The sequence below is a fragment of the Molossus molossus genome, unplaced genomic scaffold, assembly GCF_014108415.1.
Source record: "Molossus molossus isolate mMolMol1 unplaced genomic scaffold, mMolMol1.p scaffold_m16_p_2, whole genome shotgun sequence".
NCBI lineage: Eukaryota > Metazoa > Chordata > Mammalia > Chiroptera > Molossidae > Molossus > Molossus molossus.
Window position 1 is genome coordinate 137,384,601 of NW_023425355.1, and position 25,235 is coordinate 137,409,835.

Here is a 25,235-nt window from a genome sequence, read left to right on the forward strand (position 1 = left end):
ACATAGACAACAAAACTGGGGACAGGGTGGAAGGGGATAGGTAGGAGGAAGTCAAAGTGGGGAAAAAGGAGAAACATCTGTAACAAAAATAAATTAATAAAAAAAGAAGTACAAAAAAACAAAGAAAGTGAAAAAAAACTAAAAAATAAAATAAAAGATCATTAAATTAATGTATATATATATATAAAATCATCTCATTGTATATTTTAATATCTTAAAATATTGTCCATTATACCTCAATAAAGTTGAAAAAATGATCATAAAAAAAGATATTTTATGCAAATGGAAATGAAAAAAAGTTGGGGTAGCGATAGTTATATCTGACAAAATAGACTTTAAAACACAGGCTATACTGAGAGACAAAGAAGGACACTTGATGATAAAAGGATCAATCCAACAACAGGATATAACCCTTGTTAACATTTATGCACCCAAAATAGGAGCACCTAAATACATAAAGCAAATCTTGATGGACATAAAGGGAGAGAACAACAGTAATACAGTCATAATAGGAGATTTTAACACCCTGTTGACATCAATGGACAGAACTTTCAGACAGGAAATCAACAATAAAACAGCAGCCTTAAATGACACACTAGACCAGATGGATTTAATTAATATTTTCAGAGCATCTCACCCCAAAGCAGCAGAATATACATTCTTTTCAGGTGCACATTGGACATTTCTAGGATAGACCACATGTTAGGACATAAAATAAATCTCAATAAATTTAAGAAGACTGAAATCATATCAAGTATCTCTGACCATAATCATATGAAAGCAGAAATCAATCAGAAGAAAAAAGACTGAAAAGCACACAAAGACATAAATGTTAAATAACATGTTACTAAACAATAAATGGGTTAACAATGAGATCAAGGAAGAAAAGATACCTTGAAACAAATGAAAATGAGAATACAACCCAAAACATATGGGACACAGCAAAAGTAGTCCTAAGAGGGAAATTCATAGCTGTACATGCCTAACTAAAAAAATACAGCCCTGGCTTATTTTCCTCAGTGGTTAGAGCATCAGCCCATGAACTGAAAGGTCATGGGTTCAATTCCCAGTCAAGGGCACATACCTGGGTTGCAGGTTTGATCCCCGACCCTGGTTGGAGTTGTGCAGGAGACAACTAATCAATGTGTCTGTCTCACATCAATGTTTCTCTCTCTCCCCCGCTCCCTCCCTCCCTTCCACTCTACCTAAAAATCAATGAAAAAATATCCTCAGGTGAGGATTAACAAAAAATAAATAAATAAATAAATAAATAAATAAATAAATAAATAAGAAAAATATCAAATAAACAATCTAACATTACACTTAAAGGGACTAGAAAAAGAACAAAGCCCAAGGTGAGTAGAAGAAAGTAGGTAATAAAAATCAGAGCAGAAATAAACAAAATAGTCTAATAAAACAATACAAAAGATCAATGAAACCAAATCAAACAGCTAGTTCTTTGAAAAGATAAGTAAGATTAACAAACTTTTAACCAGAGTCATCAAGAAAAGAGAGAGGAGCCAAATAAATAAAATTAAAATAAAAGAGGAGAAGTAACAACTGACACCAACGAAATACAAAGGATCGTAAGAAAATATTACGAACAACTATATACCAACAAATTGGACAATCTGAACAAAATGGGTAAATTCCTAGCAGCATACAATCTTCCAAAAACAATTCAGGAAGAATCAGAAAATCTGAATAGAAAACGTACGATTAATGAATTGAAGCAGTAATCAAAAATCTCCCAACAAACAAAAGTCCTGGACCAGATGACTTCATGTGTGAATTTTATCAAACATTCAAAAAAACAAAAGAGAGGAAAAAACTTATGGACATTGACAACAGTGTGTTGCTTGCTGGGGGATAAAGAGATTGGGGGAGTTGGAGGAGAGTATATGGAGAATAAATGGTGAAGGATGGAGACTTGACTTGAGGTGGTGAATACACAATACAGTGCATAGATGATGTGTTGTGGAATGCACCTGAAACCTGTATAATTTTGTTAACCAATGTCACCTAAATAAATTCAATAAATGAAAAAAAAAAGAAGAAGAAGAGCTAACACCTATCCTCAAACTATTTCAAAAACTTCAAGTGGAGGGAAGACTCACAAACTCATTTTAGGAGGCTAGCATTTTCCTAATTCTAAAACCAGATAAAGACACCACAAAGAAAGAAAAGTATAGGGCAATATCCCTGATGAACATAGATGCCAAAGTTCTCAACAAAATATTAGCAAACCAGATCCTGTAATACATTAAAAAGATCATACACTATGATCAAGTGAGATTTATTCCAGGGATGCAAAGTTGGTAAAATATCTGCAATTCAATAAACGTGATACACCACATAAACAAAATGAAGGATAAAAATCACATAATCATATCAATAGATGCAGAAAAAGCATTTGGTAAAATCCAACACTCATTTATGATAAAAATTCCCAGCAAAGTGGGAATAGAGGGAATATATCTCAACATAATAAAGGCCATATATGACAAACCCACAGCCAACATCATACCCAGTGGGTAAAAACTAAACGTGTTTCTCTTAAAATCAGGAACAAGACCGGGATGCCCACTTTCACCACTCTTATTCAACATGGTACTGGAAGTCCTAGCCACAACAATCAGACAAAAGAAATAAAAGGCATCCAAATTGGTAAAGAAGAAATAAAACTATCACTATTTGCAGATGACATGATATTGTATATAGAGAACCCTAAATATTCCACCAAAAAACAATTAGAACTGATAAATGAATGCTGTAAAGTAGCAGCATACAAAATAAATATCCAGAAATAGGTTGCATTTTTGTACACTGATGATGAACTATCAGAAAGGGAAACTAAGAAAACAATCCCATTTAAAATTGCATCCAAAAAACAAACAAATCTAGGAATAGATTTAACCAAGGATGTAAAAGACCCGTAGTCAGAAAATTATAAGACACTGAAGAAAGAAATTGAAGAAGATACAGATAAGTGGAAGCATATACTGTGTCCATGAATAGGAAGAATTAACATCACTAAAATGTCGGGGGTGGGAGGTAGAGAGGTGTGGAGAGGTGGAGGAGGGTATAGGGAAAATAAATGGTGATGGATGGAGACTTGACTTGGAAAGGTGAACACACTATACAGTGTATAGATGATTTGTTGTAGAAACTTGTATAATTTTGTTAACTAGTGTCGTTTTTCATAGAAATATGAAAAGATGTTCAACATCACTAATCATCAGAGAAATGCAGATCAAAACCACAATCAGATATCACCTCATGCCTGTCAGAGTGGCTATCATCAATAAATGAACAAACAACAGTAGTGGCACGGATGTGGAAAAAAGGGAACCCTCGTGCACTGCTGATGAGAATGCAGATTGGTGCAGCCATTGGGGGAAGCAGTATGCTGTTTCCTTAAAAAATTAAAAATGAAACTGCCTTTTGACCCAGCAAACCTACTTCTGAGAGTATATCCTAAGAATCCCAAAACACCAGTTCAAAAGAATATATGCACTCCTATGTTCATTGTGGCATTATTTACAACAGCCAAGATCTGGAAGCTGCCCAAGTACCCATGAGTAGATGAGTGGATAAAAAAATCTGGGGTACATATATACAATGGAATAGTACTCAGCCATAAAAAGAAGGAAATCTTACCTTTTGCAACAGCATAAATGGACCTGGAGAGTATTATGCTAAGTGAAATAAGCCAGTCAGAGAAAGACAAAGACCATATGTTTTCACTTATATGTGGAATCTAATGAACAAAATAGAAACAGACTCATTGATACATAAAACAGACTGGCAGCTGTCAAAGGGGTCGGGGATTGGGGTCTGGGTAAAAAAGGTGAAAGGATTAAGCCAAAAAGGATAAAAACTCATCGACACAGACAACAGTATGGTGATTACCAGAGGAGAAAAGGGATAGGGGGAGTCAGAAAAGGGTAAAGGGCAATAAATGGTGACGGAGATTTTACTGTCGATGGTGAACACACAATACAATACACAGACGATGTATTAGAAAATTGCACCCTTGAAACCTATATAATTTTATTAACCAATATCTTCCCAATAGATTTCATAAATGTTAAAAAGAAAAAATAAAGAAGCATCCTTTGGGTGGCTGCCACAGAGTCATCAGTAGGTGAGGGCTGTGGAATAGCTGTGAGGTTGTCATGAGCATCATTATCATTTTGGAGGTCATCTGAATGAAGAAGTCATGAGCAAGCTGGTAAAAGGATAGTTAGACCAAGGAACTTAAAAGAAAATAAAGTATCTTTCCACTTACCAATCCTTTCTTAACAGACCACTTAGCATGCCATCATACAAAGAGAGAAACAGAGGCACAGAACAGTGAAGAAAATTTTCCAGTAAGACCATTGTGTTTGCCTGGAGTGCACTGCTTTGACATTGGGCCCAACACATACATTTAACAAGAGGCAATTTGCCCAAGGCTGTATTCCCACAATAAATCCTATTTTCTGTTCCTTAGATGGCCTGTCTTCTCTTCTCTGCATTATACTAACAGCCCCCTTTCCCAGCAGTGGTGGTAATAAATGGTGTGCTCACAATGTAGAAGTTAAGGTTTTAAGGTGAAGCCTCTGGAAGTGATTCCTTTGTAATTTCATTTATGGTCATGCCATATTTCATAGCACAACTCACTAACTCTGTGGGTGGCTTTGTGTGTGTTCCAGGGAAAGGGAGAGTGAGACACATACCCACCCTCCAATCCTCACACACACCTCCCATTGGAATTTGGAAGTTAAAGCACCTCCTGAGTTGTAAAGGGGAATTTTTAACCTCTCTTGGTGTTCATGAAGACTTGCTTGCTATTCAGCAAGTCATGATAAGAAATATTGGAGATGTGGCTGCTCCAGGAAGCCTGTACTAATCCCTTCAGCCCACCATGAGGCCCCTTCCCTAGAATTCTACAGCACTGATTGTCAAGCCAGGCCCCTGTCTTCTGTCCACAATTACACAGCCATTTCTCTTGAGGGTGGCAATACCGAGGGATGTTACTTTACTGCCTCCTTCTCTGTCCCATGCATACAGTCCAATCCCACCAGAGCACTGGTAATTGGTTGACTGACTTAATGAAAGATTGGCAACCTCCATCTTGGGTGAACTAAATTCACCCAATCATTATGGCCTCTCTAGGGGGCAAACAATGCAAAATGATTGGTCCACATCCTCCAGGGGCCAAGAGTCCTAACAAGGAGGGAAGAAATTCAATATATAAGTTTGGGGTCTAGATCAGTTTCAAGTTCTGTGTGAAGCCAAAGCATAACCTGACTTTGCATACAGACTCCCCCAACACACACACACACACACACACACACACACACACACACACACACACACACGATGAGAGATTGTTCAGGACTCCTTAAAGACACAGTCAATGTATTCTTTATCTGGTATATAGTAGATGCTTAATAAATATTTTTTAAATAAAATTAATACAGGTGACCACCATGACTTTGCTTATCCTGCAGAGGCTGCATGATAAAGGGGGGACAGCATGGGCAATACACTTGAGTTTAAATCCTGGCTCCACCTCAAGCTATCTGAATGCATAGCTTGGCAAATACCTTAACCTTTCAGAGTCTCAATTTCCTCACCTAAAAAAATGGGAATAATATCTACCTCCTAGAATTGTTTTGATGATTACATGAGATGTTTTCAATAAAACCCCAAGGTACCTAATAGTTACATGGGAAACACCAATTACTTTCCCTTCTGTCTGGAATGTTCTTGCTCATCTGGTAGACTCTCAGGCATTTTTTAAAGCTTACCTTGAATATAACAGGTCAGGAAGAGGTGCTCACTTCTTTTTCCCTGCTTTTCTTGTATCTCTTCAGGCAGCTATTATTGCAGTTCTCACCCCAAATTGTAATGATTTGGGTCATTGCCCTCTATCCTTAAGATCAAGACCAAGCTTTCACAGTCCTAAGTATACTGCCTGGTATGTAGTAGGTACTCAGTAAAAACTTCCTTTTCCATGTAGGCAAAAAGATAAGAAAGACACATACCACAATGTAACAGTGGTTAGCTATGGTTGGTGGGATTATGGGTGGTCGTCTTTTTTTTGGGGGGGGGGGGCTCATCAATATTTTTTAAATATTTTTCCCTATAATTGTCTCTTTTATTTGAGTAACAAAATGATTCTGTAAAAAGAAATAAATATATACTAAACAAAAAGATGAATTGATGAAAAGACAGATATATTCAGTACATTTAAGCAGTTTCCATTCCTCCAGATTCTCAGTATGTGGGTCTGAGACTGAGTTTGCTGCAGGATGAGAAAGACATTTCCACTCCCCATGAGCCTTCTCCCTATTTCCTATTAAAATGGCTTTGAAGCTCTATCCCTTATGTTTAAGCTCACATTTTCTGAATACCCATTCCAAGAAGGAAAAATCACCCCCATTTCCACTATTGTCTATGCCAAGACTCAGCAAACATTTTCTATAAAGGTACAGATAATAAATATTTTAATCTTTACGGGCCATGCCATCTCTGTTCACAATTTCTTAACTCCACTGTTCTAGCATGAAAGCAGCCATAGACAATGCACAAATGAAGAAGCATGGCTGTAGGCCAATAAAACTTTATTTACAAAAACACAGCAGGCCAGATTTGGCTCAAGGGTCATAGTTTGCCAATCCCTGGTCTATGACTTTGCTAATGTTGTTCCCCTGCCTGAACAGCTCGCTGTCTCTCCTGCCTGTCTACTTTAATTCTATCCATCCTCTATCTTTCAACTTTAACATCACTACTTATCATCTACTGCCTTAGCCTGCTATTACTATAATATAATTGCATGTATTCTAATAGGTACTAGATAAATGTTGAACAGTTTGCTGAGAAGTGGGGTATTTTTGTGGAAAATTTTTAAAGGGGTGTGCTTTAGAATTGTGTTTGGAAAGGACTGAAAAGGGAGAATGTAAATATTCATAATAATATTGTACAGGGCATTAGCATTATAATGATATGGTGAGCATAGTTATTCTCATCTTAGAGGAAAAAGAGATACAAAAAAAGTTAAGCAGCTCTACAATAACCTAATGGAAGAGCAACAAAGAGAAGCCAGATACTATGACTCAATGCCTTATTCCTTAAGAAGGGTGCTTACTCTATTTCTAAAATCTACAAGGAAAACAATAATAGACACTTCCTTGGGGGAATTTAAGACCCAAGTGCAAAGGAGGTGTTAGCGTCTTGGCACAGGCTGGGGAGGATAAATCAAACCCCATCACTGGAGATATTGAAGTTTCCCTTCGAAATCAGCTGCCATACAGCAGTGTGTGCAGAACTCTGGCTTCAGCTTTTGGTTTTAATTTTTTTTTTCTCTCCCAAATGCTGAGGCTGTACTCTTGGCTCTATGAGATGTGCTAAGGTTTATGCTTAGGATCACATGGCAGCCCCAGCAGCTCACAGCAAATTCAACTGAGTAGTCCATAAATGGTCCTTGTTTGGTGGCAAAATGCTTGGCTCCCTCTCCCTAAAAAGGAAATAATAAAGAAAATGTACCATGCCGCTGATAACATAATTTCCAGGTTTTCAGACCACTTGCTGACAGAGCAGACCCTTGGAGAGCAGAGATGCAAAGTCTGTTGATTCCCACTTGGGGCTTTTCTGAACATTTGACAATCCATACTTGTAGCAGCAGCAGCAGCAGCAGCAGCAGCAGTAGCAGCAGCAGCAGCAGCAGCAGCTCTGTTTGTGGACATACACCATCTGGTCCCAGAGCTGCTGGAACTAAATGAAGGGAATATATTTTAATAGAGCTTTAACCTGGGTTTGTTTGTTTGTTTGTTTGTTTGTTTGTTTTAACATGCCTCCTATGGCTTCCTTTGGAATTATAGACTAAGGACCTACCCCTACCTTCCCCTACAGTCATTCCAACCATACCAAATCTTTTTAAACAGAGCTCATGTATTCATTCATTGATGCATTCATTAACTCATTCATTCGTTCATTCATTCATTCTTTCAGTAAGACAGCATATATTGAGCACTTCACAAATGCCAATACTTCAATGCCAATGTAAAAGTCAGACATGGTCCCTATTTGAAATTATAGTTGAGCACACAACATAAACATTAAACACTTACAATTAAGTATGAGAAAGGTTATGCATGGGACAGTACAATGTGCTTTGGGTAAGATGACCATGTAATTTGCCATCCAAACCTGGATGCTTTTGAGAGTAAAAGGAAGTGCTATTAACAACTATTCCAGAACAGCAGGTTAAGCTAGGGTTGTCCTGGGCCAGCCAGGTCACATGGTCCTCTAGCTTTGGCCATGAAGCAAGGGATGTAACTTTATAGGTCCATTTCCCCTCCTCTTCCTTTGTTACTCTGTTCCTACCTTTTCCCATTCTCCTCTTGCTGTAGTTTATTCAAAGGGCAGCAGATTAGGTGACATGAGTGATGGAGCTCATCAGTATCAGTGCTTTCAACCCAGCACTCAGCAGTGTCACTGGCCATTGATCTTTCATCATTTCCTCCTACTTCAGGTTACCTTGAGAAGAACCTTCCCCACATGGTTGCTCTAAATCTTTACTCCTGTCTTTGAGTCCAGCTCCCTTCCCATATTTCAAGAATGTGGCTGGGCCTCTGCCCAGGGCTGGTCTGTGATTTTATACTCTTTAGCTATGTGAGGAGTAAGCTGGCTTTGTTGTACTAGAAGCTCCTTCTTCATGGATGATGGGCTTCCAAAAGCCCAAAGCTCAGTGATACAGTGGTCACTTAGAGGGCCTACCAAAGGTATCAATATAATATCAACAACCTATCATTTTGTTCTACTTTTAAGTCTGAGGTGTAGATTATTTCTCTTTTCATTATCAAGGGTGGATCTGAAAAACTGTACCATTAAGCATAGCCTTGGGGCAGTGGAAGATGCTAGAAAGGCTCCATCCCATAGCCTGTAGGTCCACCTCTGAATTTACCTACAGCCACGGTAGATACTGCCTAGCAGGTTGGCCACTGCAAAGACCTACAAATCCTCTGCCTGAGGCTTAACCAGCCCCTCCTTAAGCTTGCCCAACTCACACAAGACAGCCTTCAACCAAAGAGGGACAGGAGACAATGAATGTGGTAGCCAAGATCCAAGATAGACCCAATGATTCTCGCCTCCTGGTATTCATGCCCTTGTGTAGTTCCCACAATGAATATGACTGATCTCTGTTACCAATATAATATAGTGGAAATGATGGTGTGTGACTTTTCAGGCTATATTATAAAAGGCATTGCTGCTTTTACCTTGTTCTCATTTGGATCACTCACTCTGGGGAAAGCCAGCTGCCATGTTGTGAGGACACTCAAGTAGCCTTATGGGCAGGACCATGTGGTGTGGAACTTAGGCCTCCTGCCAACATCTAGCACTGAGTTGTCAGCCATGTGAGGGAGGCATCTTAGAAGGGGATCCTCCAGCCCCGGTGAAGCCTTCAGATAGCTGCAGCCTAGCCAACATCTTTACTCCAACCTTATGAGAGACCCCAAGCCAGACACCCAGCTAAGCCAACTAAATTTCCTGACCCTTAAAACTGTGAGAGTCAATAAATGTTAATCATTGCTTTAAATTGTTAATTTAGGGAAACATGTTACATTGCAGTAGGTAACTAATATGGTAAATAAATACCCCAGCTTCCCTAGGAGCACATTTCACATGGTTCCTCTGGCAATCCTCAGTGGAATTGAGCCCCAGTTGTCCACAACTGGTAATCTTCTCAATGCATGCTTGCTATTCATTTATTTATTATATTTCTCCTTCTGTATCTCATGCTCTTCACTCCCTCACTTCTGCTTCCTGTGATACTCTCCCAAATAAACTACCTGCCCCAAGTCCTTGCCTTGGCATCTGATTTGAGGGAACCCAAACCAAGTTAGAATATCTTGTTCATATTCATGGATCAACTTTTCAAAGAAAGACTAGATTTTGTAAACATTTTTATGTCTTTAGAAAGCTCCTAAGTTTTTATTTAAAAAATAGCTCTACCAAATAATCTATAATTCCATTAATATAAAATGTCCATAACAAGCAAATCTGTAGAGACAAAAAGTAGATTAGTGGTTGCCTTAGAATGAGGGTGGGAATGAGGACTGACTGCAAATGGGCATGCGTGATCTTTGGGGAAGATAGAAATATCCTAAAAATGGATCATAGTGATGACTGCACAGCTCTATATGCTTACTAAACATAATTGACTTATTTACTTTAAACAGATGACTTGTATAAATTATGCCTCAATAAAGCTGTTTTTTTGTTTTTTTTTTTTAAGAAAACTGATTTTCACAGCTGAAACGTGTGCATAAATCAAGGAAAAAGAAAGAAGCAGGACACAGGAAATTGTGAAGGAAAAGATTCCTATTGCCAGCCACTTTAGACTCATACGAACCAGATTTACTATAGTCTCTTCCACAATAAAACCAACATATTTGATATAACACACACAATATTTGTGCCAACTATGCTTACTTAAATGTAGGAAACTAATAATATTAAATACAGAATCTCATTCGGGCTTTGTCTAACCAAAAAGACTCCTTGAGAAATGCCACACCTGCAGTTTTAGGAACCATTATCTATGTCTGATATTTAAGAACACTCCTAGGGAACTTGTATTAGAAAAGACATCAGCAATGAACAACACTTGTGGGGTGTGAGGTGTGGTAGAGAGGTAGGGAGATTCTGGCATCTAAAACCCCTTTACAAGAAGGAGAAAAGCACCAATTTTCTTATCTATTTCCTTATAATCAGAAGAACTTAGGTATGCACACATACCGTCCTTCATTCTTCTTGCTGGGGCTGCCAGAGAGAAGTAGTGTCCCTAGGCAAATGAGTTGTGTAGCCTATTATAGATACCTCCTTCTTTTAAACTGGTCAGGTTTCTACCTGGCCAGGATCCAGGTTCAGGAGGCTGGGGCAGGAGGGGAATGAAAAAGGAAAGATGAGACTGGTCATTTACACCTTCTCTACATGTTTCTTTATGGAGCTTGAAATTCCCACAGCGTGTCCAAGTAGAGGCCTTACCTGGACTGTATTGATTTCAGAGTATATTAGGAGCATCTGTTATGGATGTGGGGAGAAGATGTAACAGATACACACGGTACAAACACACACACACATACATTAACACATACAAGTACCACCTACTTTGTTGTATGGGTTAGTTTTCGCTACCTAATAAACTACCCTAAAATCTTAGTGGCTTAAAACAACCACTATTTATTTAGATCATGATTCTGAGGTTTGCCCAGGTAATTCTTTTGGTCTGGGCTGAGATTTCTCATTTGCCTGCAGTCACATAATGAGTAATTTAGAGGCTGGGTGACCTATGATGACCACACTCATGTGTATAGTTGGCAAGTTACTGGCTGGGGCAATGGGGGCAACTACACGTCTCTCATCATCCAGCAGGAAATCATGTGTCTCATAGTCACAGGCACCACAAGAGAGCAAGCCCCAATGCACAAGCATCTTCCAAGCCTCTGCTTGCTTCATAGTTGCTAGTGTCATATTGGCCAAAGTAGGTCACATGGCCAGACTAGACTCAAGGAGTGAAGAAATAGATTCAAGTTTTAATGGGAAGGTCTGTAATGCCACAGACAGAGGAAGTATCGGGGCCCATCATTCATATAATCTACCACACCTGTTTGGTTTTTTTTAATTATTTTCTGATTTAAGATCTGCAGGTTGTCATTCTTCTTCTCACTTGCTAAAGATGTGTTTTGTTCAACAGCTGTTCTAGCAGCTACAGAATATAATTTATTTTGAGATGAGCCATTTTGCCCTGAGATTAATTAAACTCTAGCTCTTTCTCTTGAAGAGAAAATTCTCTGTTAACCTAATCAGCTATTGACTGCCATGTAGACGCCCCCTGGGTCTGGTTACAAACTAAACATAGGACGCCATTCCAGGGAACCTGTTGACAGTATGGATTTGGCTCACATGCCATGGTGGGCCTGAAGTAAAGAAAAATGGCAGTGTCAAAGTCATGAAAGAGGAGAAGGGGAGAGGGAGTAAGAAAGTGAGAAGAAAGGAAGTACTCAGTTAATAGAACTGGCATTGGTGTCACCATAGAGGAACACCCAAGCACATACCACTCAACACCTCAGGAGGAATTTGTAGCCTGGAGACCTTAGCTGCATCTTTTTAAGGGTGATTCAACTGCATATGGGGCAAAGTTTGACTAATCACAGTGGAGGGAAAGTGCTCTGTGTTCAATTACATACTGTCATAGCCAGTCAACACTGTTGGAGTCTGTGAGGGAGGAGGGAAGACAAAAGATTGTTGGGTAATGGAAGTAGGTGGGGAAGGGCACATCTGGCTTGGGAGGATTTTCCAGGAAAAGAAAGATTTAAGACTTTAGTTTCAGCTCCCCACTGTGAGACAAACACATTGGGGAAAGGAACAGAACCCTTCAGTTCACTTCCTTCCTGCTTTACTCAGCTCCCTGAAGCACATTCGGCTATACCTTAACTTGGTATCAGGCAAGGGTTCAAGAATTAGTAAATAACCCTCTTGCTCAAAGCCTATCAGCCCACAGTGAGAGTGCACATACACACAGGACAAATGCAAGACAGTCCAGCATAGAAAAAACTAATTGAGGCCTGAAGAATATTGTTCTTCCCTTTTGGAAAATTGGGAGCTTGTTCATGGGGTGAAAGCTGCCAGTTGTCTATTACAATCCATTTTTCCCTTCTTACTGGGAACACATTTCCCAGTCTCTCTTGCAATGAGTCTTGGTCATATGATTGAATTCTGGCCAGTAAAATGTGAGAGGAAGCAATGTATACAACTTCCAGAACTAGGACTCATAACAGTGACATGTCTCCTCCATGTTATCTTTCACCTTTCCACCACCTGGAACCCATAGCAATGTAGCTTCAAGCACACAGATAACAATACGCTAGGGGATGGCAGAGCCACACAATGAAAGGAACTCATTTCTTTGTTACAGCAACTTAGCCTTTTACCCTAATTAATACTTTCATTCATTCAACCTAAATATTGTAGGACACCTTTAGGAAATTCTCTTCTGGCTTTGAGGTCAACATGAAGCCAGTTTTAAACACTAATGAATTAAAAATATCAAAGTATATGTCCAACTCTGAAAAGATGATAGAATTATGCATGCTTTCCCTGAAATTTTCTTGGGGGGGTGGGGGGTTAGAGGAAAGAAAGATGTTAACATTGCAGATGACTCAGCAAACTGCTTAGAACATCTTTTTTACTCCCCATAGTTTATTTCTTATAAACTATCATCCTCTATGTGTGCGTTTCTCATTCTTTCTCTTGCTCTTATGCTCTCCTCACAGACACATTCCTCCTCCTCCTCCTCCTCCTCCTCGTCGTCGTAGTTGTCGTCTTGGGCCTCTCTCCCACTTCTGCTCTTGCTCTACTGCAGCCCCCCCACACACACCTTATTCTAGTCTTGCATCTTTGGCTTCCCCTATTTGTATCCCTATTGACCATCCAGGTCACACACACACAAAAAAGATCATCCTTAGCATCTACCCTTATCAGGAGGCAGGGAAATCAGGGAAATAGTAACTATTTTCATGTTTTTTGTTTGTTTGTTTGTTTTATGAATTTTTATTTATTTTTTTGTTACAGATATTTTACCTTTTTACTATTTTCATGTTTTTGATGTCAGGAGAAATACAAATAACTTAATATTTCTCTCTGTTCTGTATATAGAAACAAATTCTAAATGAGTACCTACTATGAACTCACAAGACAGACAGGACCATCTGGAAGGAATTTTGAAGAGAAACCAATGAGAAAACCAAAGTTCAGAAAATTATTTGCCTGGAAATTATTAATAGAAGAACCAAGACTAGACTCTGGTCTCTTAACCACTCACGCTCAACTTCTAGCCCCAAGCTCTTTCCCGACCCTACCCCCACTTCCTATCTGAAACTTGGGAGGCAAGTACCTGAGGTCCCTCCACAGAATGCTTGCTAGAACTGCAGTACACTAGACCCAGAGTGGAAGAAGGCAGGCCAGACAGAGGGCTAGGGAAACTAAGTCACTCACAGAGGCAACAGAGCAAAGGCTTCACACCTACCCTAGAATCCAACAATTTTGCTTCTACACATTCACTCAAGATAAATGAAAATACATGCCTATAAGAATACTTGTGCATGAATGTTCATGGTAGCTTTATTCATAAAGATAAAAATAGGAACCCGGCCAGTGTGGCTCAGTGGTTGAGCGTCGATCCATGCACCAAGAGGTCACTGGTTTGATTCCTGGTCAGGGCACATGTCCACATTGTGGGCCGGATCCCCAGTGGGGGGCATGCAGGAGGTGGCCAATCGATGTTCTCTCTCATCAATATTTCCATCTCTCTCTCCCTCTCCCTTCCTGTCTCTCTAAAATTAATTTAAAAAAAGATAAAAATAGGAAATAATGCAAATATCAAACATAATGGTAATTAATAAATAAATTATGCTATAGTCATACAATAGAATGTAATCCAGCAATAAAAAGGAATGAATAACTGGTATACACAACAACATGAATAATCTCAAAAGCATTTTATTGAGTGAAAGAAGCAAGATATAAAAGAGTATATGCTATATGACTTCATTTTTGTGAAGTTCTAGAGCAAATAAGACTGATATACGATGATAGAAATCTCAGCAGTGATTGCCTCTGGTGGGGGGTGGTGATGGACTGCAAAGGGGCATAAGGGAACATTCTTGGGTGATTGAAATGCTCTAAATCTTGATTTGTGAGGTCAGGGTTGAGTGTATACATTTGTCAAAGCTCAATGAATTAGTACATTGAAGGACTGTATTTCACTATGTATAACATATACCTCCAAACACGCATATATACAAATAGTATTGGGAGCAAAAAGACTATTATAAGAAAAATGGGTACATTAACTTGTAGTTTGTGTTTCTTGCCACATAATGTTACAAAGCAGAACTTGCCCCAGTCTAATTACTCACCCTTATCTCTCAGCTTCATCCCATTCCATCTCTGATAACCATATCAAAAGCTCTCCCTCTTCTCATCAAAATCATCATGCCAAATCTGTTGGGTGTAACTGTGCAGTTTCAGCCTGTGACAGAACCTAAATGAATACTCTCAGCTCATCCCTGGGCTACGTGCTTCCAGGTCAGGCTGAGGATGAAAAAGACAAGAGCAGGGATGTGTTGAAGTCTCTTTACCAAGTCCTAGAGTTCAATCTCACTGGGGAACTCTGGAAGACAGTATGAAATGATCCCATCCAGATGAGGAAGTTGGGGGCATTTATACACCAATTTGCATCAGTCACTGATTAAAGGATGCTCATACTGGTGTTAATTCTCCAGAACTTCCAGTGTACTGTGTGCATAGGCAAGGTGGGATCTGGCAGTGAGAGAAAGCCCTCGGGCAAAGAAATGCATAAGCTGGCAGCTGAGGGTCAACTGGATATAGACAGAAATGGCAAGGACTGAAGGGTTATGGGTGGGGCATTATAACAATCTGCTACAGGACCTAAAAAATAGGACTGAGTACAGTTCCCTGAATAGGTCTGGTGTCTTAATCTAGGGCTCCTGTACTGGTTAGCTCTTGCTGTGTAACAAACCACCCCAAACCATAGTGGCTTGAAACAATAAATATTTTATTTAGCTCGCATTTCCATGGGTTGACCAGATAATTCTGATCTGGGCTGGCTCAGCTGATCTCTGCTAGGCTTTCTCATATGTCTGTAGACATGAGTTAAATGAATGGCTGCTTTAAGCCACTAATTTTGGGGATAGTTACATGGCAAAAGTTAACTGATACATAGGATAAAGAAGTGAAGAGCTAGATTAGGTGATCAGGTAAAACTTCACTCAGAAGGGGACATTTAAGCTGAGACTTAAAAGATGTCAGGAGTTGTTGATACTAAGAGGAGGCAGGGCAGTCAAGGAGTGGAGAACAGCAAATTCAAAGGTCATGACAGGAAAGAGGTTGGTGTTTTTAAGGAATTGAAAGAAGATGAAGATGCTGCTAGGACTGAAGTCGAGAGAGAGAGAGAGAAGACTGAAGGGTACAAGAAAAATCTATTCATACTCTGACTCATAAGAGGAAGGAATCATAAGAATATGTTCTTTATTGGTATCCTTAATTAATAGAGTCTTATTCAAAAATATATTCTGGCCCTGGCCGGTTTGGCTCAGCGGTTGGAGCATCGGCCTGCGGTCCAGAGAGACCCGGGTTCGGTTCCCGCTAAGGGCACGTTCCTCCGTTGCAGTTTGTCTCCGGCCCTGGTTGGTCGTGCGGGTGGCAGCCACTCGATGTGTCCCTTTCACATCGATGTTTCTCTCTCTCTCTCTCTTCCTCTCTCTCCCTCCCACTCTATCTGAACAAAAAATGGAAAAATGTCCTCGGGTGAGGATATATATATATATTCTGAACATGTAGCATTTAGAGACTATGCTGATAGAAATTATTTGTATTCTTTATATAGTCTTCTCATGCTCTTCACTCTTCCCTTTCTCTTCTCCCTGAGTTCAGCTACAGGAGGAGGGAACTGGGGCAGGGGCAATCTAAATATTCCTTAAAATGAAGACAAAATAAACGTCCATCAACTAAACAAAAGAGGTTCACAAAAATAAGGTAGTGGAGTGAGTGGGCCATTCAGCAAATTAGTCATTTGGCAAACTGGATTCTAGAAAACCAGCTTCCAGCTTTGCAACCCTGAAAATTTCCAGCTCTTCCTTCTCTGTGCTTTAGTCTCCTCAAAAATAAAATAAAATAAAATAAAATAAAATAAAATAAAATAAAATAAAATAATCCTGAACAAAGCTTAAGTCCCTTCTACCTCTAGTGAAATGAGGTTTTATGGGACCTATAAGTTTCATAGGGTTGTGTGGGTGTGCATATGAGTAAGTAGAAATTAATTAATCTCAGATGCCTGAAAAGTATTAAAATAGAAAGGGAGTGAGGGAACCTTGGAGGTTGAAGGAGAGAAAAGGGGGGTGGGGAGGCATTCATTGGCTCATCTTGAATTGCACTAGATTTTAATTCAACAATAAACTAGTCTTCTAATTTCAAAGTCTAATGCTTGGGCACGAATGTGTTATAACAAGAGAATGGATGTGGAAATAGACCAGAATTGAAACCCTCATCTCAATACTCAATTAAATTCACCAGGCAAATCCCCAAATAAGCTTTGTTTGGTTTTGTTTTCTTAAATGAAGGAAGGTAACTATACCATATCTGACATGGAAGCAGACTTCCAGACAAAAATAGGGGCAAATGTGGAAAGAAAATTGAAAATACATTGTGCCCAATGCACTAATCAGGAGACCAAAGGTATAGACCTGCTTCTGCTATTAACTGTGTAATATGGAGAAAAATCACATCATCTTTCTGTGTTACAGTTTCCTCTTATGACATCATAACTGGGTCACAGATGGCAAAAACTTAGCATGCATTACACCACCATCTCTGTATAGGCCAGTGACAGATATAAATAATCAGTCATAGCAATCTTTCCTGTAACATCTAGAGATGTCCTCAGAATCCATCTCAACACAGTGCTTCTAGTAACCACTACCAAATTAACAGAATTGACTCTCAAAGTTAAACCTACCTTTCTGAACTAGACCACTGGTTCTCAACTTATGGGCGGCAGACTCCTTGGAAGCTGGGAGATTACTGAAAAATGTCTGTTAAGTCATATACTGGCCAAGCCTTGTATGTAGGATCAACAAAGTGCTATCTTATTTATCAGTGTCTTCATTACCAAAAGAGATTGGGACATCTGGCCAAGGGCATTTCAAACTCTCTTCTGCTCTATTTTTTATTCTGAGACTGGATTTCACCTTATCCTCTACCCACTTCCTTTCTACCTCCTTCCCCCTACCCAAGATCTTCTAACATAGACTCTGATCAGAAAGAAATTTACCAATGCTCTGTGACAAAAGAAAGAACTTGTCAGCATATAACAGCAAATGAATCATAATCAGCATTGCTTTATCCTTGAGATGAGCTGTGATCAATTTGAGGGTCATCTGCAAAAACTGGCTCTGGACTTCATCCTCATATTTTAGGCCATAGGTCTAGGCTTTTCCTTTCCACGCTATTTTCCAGACTTTCCTAAATGTTTACTATCATCCAAAATTCAAGTTTAGTTTCTCCCTTAGTATTTTAGGATAGAAAAACTAAGACCCAAGGCGGTATGGAGTACAAGCTTGGGCACCACCACTAACTGAATGAACTTCAGTAGTTTTCTTCACCTGTTTGAGCCTCAGTTCCCTCATCTGTAAAGTGGGATAGTTGGAGTGATTAAATAAGACAATGTATATAAATTGCCTAGTACAGAGCCTGCTACATAGTAAGTGTTCAACAAATGATAATGATGATGATGATAACAACTAATATGTTTATTGGACACTTACTATAATGCAGGTACTCTGTTAAGCATGTTATAACCAGTTTAACCAATTATATTTCTTTTTTGTGGTAGGTTATACAAATGGCCACAATTCTTTATAGCTTCTATATCTCTATTCCTTGATTCTGGGTATTGGCCAATATAATGTGACAGAAACTATATTGTATTGAGTTCTGAGTCTAGGCTTTAACAGAATTTGCAGACTTCTGATCTTGGGGACTCTGCTCAGCTGCAATGTAAACAAATCTGGTCTAGTCTACTAGAGAGTAAGAGACAAATGAAGCAAAGACATGCTTTCCCAACTGAAGCCATCCTAGACCAACCACTCCTCAGCCAACACAGTAGCTGACCATATTTGCATGAGTGAGCCCAGTTGGCTGATTAGGTAAGCCTAATTTAGATCAGCTAACTGCCAACATGTTCCCAGCCCAAATTGCTGCCCCACAGAATTTTGAACTAAATGACTGCTGTTTTAAACCATTAATTTTTATGATGGCTTATAATGCAGCAATAAGTAATATATTTTCTTTTTGAGTACATAGCTAGATTATATTTCTCATAACCCCTTGCTCCTAGATTGGCCATGTGAGTAGTTCTCCCCAATGAAATGTGAGTGGAAAATTGTATGTGTCACTTTTATAGCAAAGTGGTTTAGGAGCTGATGTGTTTTCTCACTTTTTCTTCCTGTCTGTTGACTAGATACAGAGGTTCTAGCAGAGGGTGCCAAGACCTTATGGGATGTGGAGCCACAATATAGAAAGAACCTGGGTCTCTGAATCACCACATGGAGGAGAGCCACCCACCAAACAAAAACATCTATTTGGACTTCACGTGATCAAGTAATAAACTTCAATGGTGTTAAGCCACTGAAGTATGAGGATACCTCTGTTATGGTAGTTAGCATTATCTTAACTAGTATAAAGGGATTATATAATTAAATTATCCTCATTTACCAATAAAGAAACTGAGGTAAAGAGAAATTGAGCTAATAAGAGTTTGAATATGAATTGTCTGTCTGATTCATAGCAACTGCACATCATATCTTCCCAAGGCAGTTGTAATAGTCATTATTATTAACATTCCTTGAGGATTTCATTTATTTGAATGATGAGTTACTGTATAGAGACACAACAATACAAGCCTTTGCCATTTCTTGCCCTTCCCTCATTCCCCAAATTCCATAGGCTTTGAAGTTAGTATGGAGAGAAGAATTCATCCCTGTCTCTGAAGACTCCAACTGATCAGTCTGTCACAATCAAAGAAAATGTCCTAAAGACCTTGAAGCTACAGAACTTCTCACTAATGAGGGAGCTGCCTTCATCCACAGATTTCTACAGAGCTCTGGGCCCACCACAAGCTGCATGCTCCTATGCATTTCAGTATTCTCCCTTGGTTCCCCATGCCTCTCACTTCATTTATGCCATAGACTCCCCATAATATTACAAGAATTAATGCAGTGGAAGGGACAAAGGAATATTTGTTCCCTGTGCTTTCACTCAACAGCTACTTACTGGGCACCTATTATGAACCATGTACTGTGCTGGGCATTGGGCCCTTGCCAAGTTTATATCTGAGGGAAAAGGGAAAAGTAGTAGATAGGACGTTGATAGAGGTGTGAGTCTGCTTAGATGTAATGAATATTCTGGACAGATGAATGATGATGTATACAGTGAGTATTTTGCCAGCATCTAAGACAGCAGTTCTTCAGTTTAACTTCTTTGAGAATCATCTAGAAAGGCTGATTAAAAAGCATACTATGGGGCCTCATACTCAGAGATTTTGATCTGAAAGATCAGGAGTGCAAACTCAGGAATCTGTGTTTTTAACAAATTCACTGGGAGATTCTAATTCATATGATCCTTTGAGAAACTCATTTGTGGTACAGTGTAGTATTTCCACAGAACTTTGTAAATGTGGTACCAGAACTCATGGGCAGATCTAGGCCAGGCCTCTGAAGTCAAAGGCTAGGGGCACTGGACAGCAACATGATGGTGCATAGAATTGCTAGCAAGTCAGCACCACAGAATGCCCAGAAAAACAGAGAACAAAGAATCCTATTAAATCCAGAGTCTCCATAAAAAGAGAGAAAAGGCAACTGTCATCACTAAAGTGACAACATGCTGGAGTGAGTATTTTTCTTGAATTAAGTTAGCAGGTTTTCAGGGAAGCAGCTTGTGGGAACACATTAAAATAGCATGACAGACTTAAGCACTTTATGGGAAAATCAGATTTTTCTTACCTTAAGTCAAATATTCATTGAAAAGAAGAATTTATACCCCAAACGAGCAACACTGAATTGTTTCAACAGCCACCAGTTACAACTGTGTCCCTGGCCAAGACCCAGATCTGTGAGATCACTACCCTCTAATAAGAGATTTGGTTCCTGAGAACACAATAAGGACAAGTATGTAGAAATTACAGGAAAGCAGAATTCAGCTTGTTGTGAGAAAAAACTTTTGAATAATGCAAAAATGGAACAGGTTGCATTTTGGGGGCAGCAAACTGTCTGTTATTTGAGGAATTCAAGGCAAGCCTGGATGCATTGCTGTGTATTCGCCAAGCTTTATTTATATCTAGAGATACAAAAAAACAACATTAAGACATAGTCCTTGGCCTCAGTGAACTAATATTCTAGTGGGAAGACAGACAAATAAACACACAATTATAATATAGTAAAATGAGACCATGAACATAGTGTTTCTAGGTACTAGAATACCCTATGAGAGGAGGTTTTAGTACATATGGAAGAGTCAGGGAAGGCTTTCTAGAGGAAGTGACATGAGATTTGAATGCTAAGCCACTTAGAGGAGAAATAATGGACTTCTGGGCAGATGAAACAACACGTGAGGTCCTGGAGTCATAAAGTAGCATCATGGGGAGGATAAAAGGAGAAAGTTCAGTAGGATACAGTATAGAATACTGTGAAAATGAGGCAGGACAAAAAGCTGTAGAGGCAGACACAGATCAGTTCATGAGGAATTTCTTGGGCTAAGGGGAAAGGTTTTATTTCTGTATTGAAAATGGTGATGAGTCATTGAAGGTTGCCCTAGATGACTTCTAAAGCCCTTTTCAAGCAAAAATTCTTTGAGCCTAGAAAACTATTTGCTTCTTCTAAAATTACTTTATAAATTTATTATATATATAAAATCAATGCAATTTTAGTCATAATCAAGCATTTATAGGATCTTGGTGTGACTGAGGTGATATTATAAATCAGTAGAGAAAAAAGATACTATTAATAGTTTGAAGACAATTGGCTAGCCATAAGAAAAAAGATAAAATTAGACCCAAACCTCACACCATACATAAGCATAAATTCCAAATGGATCAGGGATCTAAATGTAAAAAATTAAGAAAGAAACCATACAAGTACTGGAAGAAAGCATGAGTGAATTCCTCTCTAATCTGTATGTAGAAAAAGGCTTTTTAATTATGCCTCAAAATCCAGAAGCAATAAAAGAAAAGGTTGACAATTTTACTTAAAAACAAATTGTTGCATGGCCAAAACCACTATAAACAAAGTTAAGAGACAATAGACAAATGGAGACAAAAATTCTCAAATATACTTTATTATATTTCTTTATTTTAAAAAAATAAAGAAAATGCATTAATATTTCTAAAATATAAATAACTTAAAAATGGAAGGACAAGGAGCTGGAGTAAGGGTGGAATGAGGAGTTATTGCTTAATGGTTACATAGTTTATGTTTGAGGTGTGGGAAAGTTCTGAAAATAGACAGTGATGATGGTTGCACAACATTGTAAATGTACTTCATGCTACTTATTGTACACTTAAAATAGCTAAAATGGCAAATTCTGTGTTATATGTCATATATATAAATTTACCACAATAAATGTTTTAAAATCTTTTTTTTTTTTTTAATCCTCACCCGAGGACATTTTTCCATTTTTTATACAGAGTGGGAGGGAGAGAGAGGAAGAGAGAGAGAGGGAAACATCGATGTGAAAGGGACACATCGAGTGGCTGCCACCCGCACGACCAACCAGGGCCGGGGACAAACTGCAACCAAGGTACATGTCCTTAGCGGAACCGAACCTGGGTCTCTCCGGACCGCAGGCGGACGCTCCAACCGCTGAGCCAAACCGGCCAGGGCTAAAATCTTTTTTTTAACTGGAGGACAAAGGACAAAAGAACCCGATGGAAAATTGATAAAAGTACATAAACAGCCCTGGCCGGTTTGGCTCAGCGGTTAGAGCGTGGACTGCGGTCCGGAGAGACCCCGGTTCGGTTCCCGCTAAGGGCGCGTACCTCGGTTGCAGTTTGTCCCCGGCCCTAGTCGGTTGTGTGGGTGGCAGCCACTCGATGTGTTCCTTTCACATCGATGTTTCTCTCTCTCTCTCTGTTCCTCTCTCTCCCTCCCGCTCTACCTGAACAACAACAACAACAAAATACATAAACAGACAATTCACAAAGAAGTTATAAAAATAGCGCTTAAACATAAGACAAATATTCACACTTATTCATAATTAGAGAAATACAGATTGGTAAAACTTTAAGAGTGTGAGAAGGTTACGAGTTGATTCCCAGTTAGGGCATTTACCCAGGTTGCAGGTTCCATCCCCAGTGTGGTGTGTATGGGAAGCAACAAATCCATGTTCCCCTCATGTCGAGGTCTCTCTCTCTCTCTCTCTCTCTCTCTCTCTCTCTCTCTCTCTCTCTCTCTCTCTCTCCTCCCCCCTCTCCCCCCCCCAAATCAATACAAACATATCCTTGGTTGAGAATTAAGAAGAAGAAAAAATGAGTGTGACAACAAATTGTGTTGGCAAGGCTATGAGGAAACAAGCACTCACATACATTATTGTGAGAATGCAAACTGGTACAGCACTTCTGCTTCTGGAGAGAAGTTAAGCAATATGTATAGGATTGCATGTGCAAGTTATCTTTTGACTCAGTACTATCTCTTCTGGGAAATACATCCAACAATGCAAAAATACATATGCACAAGATTATTTAAGGTGTCATCATTTGTAATTGCAAAATATTGGAAATAATTTAAATGCTGGTACATGAGAGAGAGGTTGAATAAAAAAATGGAGCATCTACACAATAGTGTACTATATGCAGATGTAAAAAAAAGAGTGAGGAAGATATTTATGAATTGATATGGAGTGAATTCCAAGACATAATGGTAAGTGGGGGTGGGGGGTGGACAGGGCAAAAGGGTACCCATAATATGCTCCCCATCATGTGAGAAAGAAGGAAATATGGAAAAATATACATACATCTGCTCAATTGTAGAAAAGAAATATAGAAAGGATCAACTAGAAACTAAGGAGACTGGGTAACTATAGGTGGTGAGTGGTAATAGAGTGGAAAAAATTGAGGGAATGGGAACAGGGTCTAGAGAAGTTACATTTTTATGAGTATACATTTTTGTTCTGGCTTTTAGAAATATGTTAATGCTTTGAAAAAATAATAATGCTATAAAAATAATAATGATAAAAAAACAGGATGTGAAGAGAGCTCAAGACAGTATATAGTCATAACAAATGAGTCTAACTATATTACAAGTGAACAAAATAACCATATTGAAGGGAAAATAACCTAAGTAAATTTGTTAATTTGCTAAACAGTAGTTTGTATACTATAAAGTTAAAGACATAGAGAACTGTATATTGTTCTCTAGTTAGTAAATTGTTTTTCATGGGGATTTAGTTCAGCAATTCTAAAACTATTTTATGTGTGTACTAGGACTGAGCAAATACATAAATTTACAATGGGTAATGAGAACCAGGTTTCTCACTGTTGGGGAAAGGAATTACAAATAAAGAAAAAAGAAATCCTGTATTATTGAATTGGAGGAAGTATCAGTATGAACTCATGCTTTTTGTCATAGGTACATACAGAGAGGCAGAGAAATAAATAAGGTGTGTGCTACACATGTGTGAGCATACATGCATCTATTCCCTAATTCTGTTTACTGGGAACTGAGGAAGTAATGACAACCCAGCACCCACATCTTGGTTTATAAATATCATTATCCAATAGAAGGAACCAGGGTTCCTTAGAGAAATGGTGATTTCAGGGCTGTGGCAGGGAAAATATAAGATAAGCTTGGCACATCTTATGGAGTCAGAAAGTAAAAAATGCTCAAAAAATGATGGGGTGTTGAAAGGACATGGGACCAATTTCAAAGGAGTTCCCAATTGGCAACTCTGGGACAATTTGAACAATAAAATAATGATAGTAATAAGTTATAACCCATAGGAAAAAATATCTATATTGATATAAATAAGTAAATAAGTTCAAGAGCAGCTCATCCTTACAGTAGAATTGCAATCACTAAATGTAGAAGAAATGATGGAAATTGGAAAACACCATTAGGCAAAGACCACTGTAATAATTGGTTCAGGCAAGAATCATTGATGGATGCTGTTGTGGACTGAATTATGCCCCCCTCCCCATTCATATGTTGAAGTCCTAACCCCAATGTGCCTGAATTTGGAGATAAGGCCTTTAAGGAAGGAGGTAATGAAGGTTGAATGAGGTCATAAGCCTGGGGCCCTGATTCAATAGGACTGATGTCCTTACAATAAGAGAAAGAGATACTAGGGATGTGTGTACATAAAGAAAAAGGCCATGTGAAAACATGAGAAGGTGGCCATCTACAAGCAAAGGAGATAGACCTCAGGAGAAACCAATCCTGCCAGCAGCATGTTATCTCAGACTTCCAGCCTCTAGGGCTGTGAGAAAATAAATTTCTGCTGTGTAAGCCACTCAGAGTGTGGTATTTTGTTATGGCAGTCATAGCAGACTAATATGGATGATAAAATTAGTGAGCAAAAGTATTATGACAGCCTTGGCCGGTTTTGCTCAGTGG

General features: G+C 38.9%; 1 long non-coding RNA gene across 2 annotated transcripts in view; it reads right to left on the reverse strand.

Annotated features, from left to right (window-relative positions):
* Positions 1-3,736: 3,736 nt before the first annotated feature.
* Positions 3,737-25,235, reverse strand: part of LOC118636625 — a 43,076-nt gene continuing 21,577 nt past the window's right edge. The window contains exons 5-7 of one of the 2 annotated variants that reach the window (XR_004960675.1): positions 7,537-7,764; positions 5,799-5,997; positions 3,737-3,760 (exon numbers count right to left, since the gene is read on the reverse strand). This is a non-coding gene — a long non-coding RNA (uncharacterized LOC118636625). Of the gene's footprint in view, positions 3,761-5,798; positions 6,171-7,536; positions 7,765-25,235 lie in introns of both variants that reach the window. The other variant, XR_004960674.1, reaches the window with a different exon arrangement.